Here is a 2,369-nt window from a genome sequence, read left to right as displayed (position 1 = left end):
AATCTGCTACGATTGTTGTTCACTGATGTAGACTCGGGATGTTATGGACATTTCTCTAGCATAATGCCAGTTCCTAGTCACTCAAGTACAGGATAGATTAAAATTCCATTCAAGCCAGTACATCAGAGGTAATAAAAATGTGAAAACAAAATATTTGTATTTAAAGACACAGCAAACCATTAATGGAAGTTGACCAAATAGGATTCTCAGGCAAAAGAAATAAGCATGTAAACCATATATGTCAAGTATTTGCACATTCATGGTTCACTCATTTCACAATGCTAATTATTAATAAAAACAGAAGAAAACATCCCCTAACTTATGCCTCCCAAGCGTTTCCAAAAACCTTAAAACCGAAATTTAATTTACATTTTTTTTTTAACGTGTGACTTAAGTGTAATGTCAATTAGAAAATTCGCTTTGATTGTCCATTCTAAATAAGAGTAAAAAATCAAGCCCAATGCCATGTGATATCCATGTAATCTTGTTAGTAGCGAAAAATGGCATCATTTGAATGGAAGGTTTTATAGCTGATGCTATGATAGAACAGATGAAGAGACGCGAGAGGGGAGAACACTGTGTACAAGGGCCAAAAGAATTTAAAAATATTAATTTCCGCATAGCCTTAATTCTGCATCTTGGCGTAGGTAGTAAGTTTATGGTAATAACTTTGTAGTGTGACAAAAAAGCAATTATTCTTTGGATGAAACATCTCAACTCCAAATACTGTTACAAAATATATCTTTATTTTCGAAAATTTGATCAACATTCCACTTATTCAAAACATCTTATCTACTAACAATTATGCAAGACAGACATATCCCTCGCAGATTCGACCAAATACTCTAATCTACCACATTTCATTCGACTTTGCTGTTTAATACTTTTCTAATTTGTTGACAATACTGCAATCTTTATCTTATAATCTACTATGAAAACAACTTGCCCCAGGTGAGGCTCGAACTCACAACCCCGGCATAGCTCAGACACAGACACTGTCGTATAAGTACCGTGCGCTAACCGATTGCGCCACTGGGGCTTGACTCGTGCAGCGCCAACCGAGAGAAGTCAATGGCGAAGAGACGAGAGACATACCGTGGTTCCACCCACATCTTATCAAACCCATTTTCTGTTGAGCTTAAAATTTTAATAAAGTAGCACCTTAAGTTGCACTGAACCGCATTCGTGATTGCCAAGATATTTGTCATACAAATACAGATTAATTCAAGGTACTATACGTTGCTTGTTTAAAGAGATAAGATGTAAAAAGCCTTACTTGAAGGTACAATTGCGTATTTCAAGGGGTAACTCTTCTATTTCACATGTGCCACATATCGATTAGCTGAACTTTATTATTCAACGACTGACACAGAATCGTTACAGCCAGAATGCTTTTTACAATGATCACACTGGACTATGACAAATAACTTTAGGACTCGGTAGTGTTGTACTTTATAATGCAAAAAAAAGGTCTGTAAATGGAATAAATCCAAAACCTACTCATGAAATACTTGGAGAAAGATGATCATTTGAACTGCAATAGCAGCTCCTCTCATCTGATGGATAAGGAATTGACCTCCTAGTACGAAGATTATGGGTTCGAGTCCCAGCGGGGTAAGAGTTCTATAAATGCGATATAATTTTCACCAGAGTGAGGTCTCTTTTAAGTATTTGCGGCCACTTTTACCTACTAATAGATATGTGCAAAGCTTCTTAGCTTAGATTAGAACTGTAATTGCAATTTTTCCGGTAACCACAAAAAAAAAAAAAACCCTCTAATGAAAACTTTATCCCTTTCCACCATGAAATAAGTTGGGTTAAATACATTCTTATCAATTTGGTAACCTTTAGTGGAATTTTTTAATTATTCCTACAGATTAATGGCCTGACTTATGTATGTACCCCAGTAGCTTTCTGTTAGGATTTTGAAATATATCCACTTTTATATCTAGTTTACTTAACTTTACTAACTTTGGCCAAGAAAATAAATGTTATCCTGTTCCTCATTGCACAGGTCACAAACATGTATTCTACCCTGATATTTGCTTTCATGTGAGCAAGTTTAACCTTCCTTTCATTCATAGGGTTGCCTTGTTCATATCCTTTTTTCTAATATAAGACTGTGGACCATTCCCTTCAATTAATCAATTTTTTCATCGGTTCTGTTCTATATATATAGCTCCGTTTATTTTTTCCATTTTTTTTTCAGGGTCTCTTTCCTTCAATTTTTATTACTGCTATTTACATTTTACATTTACTAAAAATTTCTTAATTTACTTCTTTTCATCAAATTTTATGATGTTATGGAGCAGCATTATTTTCTAAGTCTATACTTCGAGACACGGCCATATTCCTGTTTCTGCTCTGAT

General features: G+C 34.7%; 1 non-coding gene across 1 annotated transcript; it reads right to left on the bottom strand.

Annotated features, from left to right (window-relative positions):
* Window positions 1–943: 943 nt before the first annotated feature.
* TRNAI-UAU (transfer RNA isoleucine (anticodon UAU)) lies at window positions 944–1,039 on the bottom strand. The gene is made up of 2 exons: window positions 1,002–1,039; window positions 944–979 (listed from the first exon to the last, which is right to left on the bottom strand). It is a non-coding gene; the product is annotated as a tRNA-Ile (tRNA).
* Between the last annotated feature and the right edge of the window lie 1,330 nt (window positions 1,040–2,369).

The sequence above is a fragment of the Palaemon carinicauda genome, chromosome 1 (genome assembly GCF_036898095.1).
Source record: "Palaemon carinicauda isolate YSFRI2023 chromosome 1, ASM3689809v2, whole genome shotgun sequence".
Lineage (NCBI taxonomy): Eukaryota > Metazoa > Arthropoda > Malacostraca > Decapoda > Palaemonidae > Palaemon > Palaemon carinicauda.
Note: the sequence above shows the minus strand (reverse complement) of the source record. Positions and strands in the feature narration are given on the sequence as shown.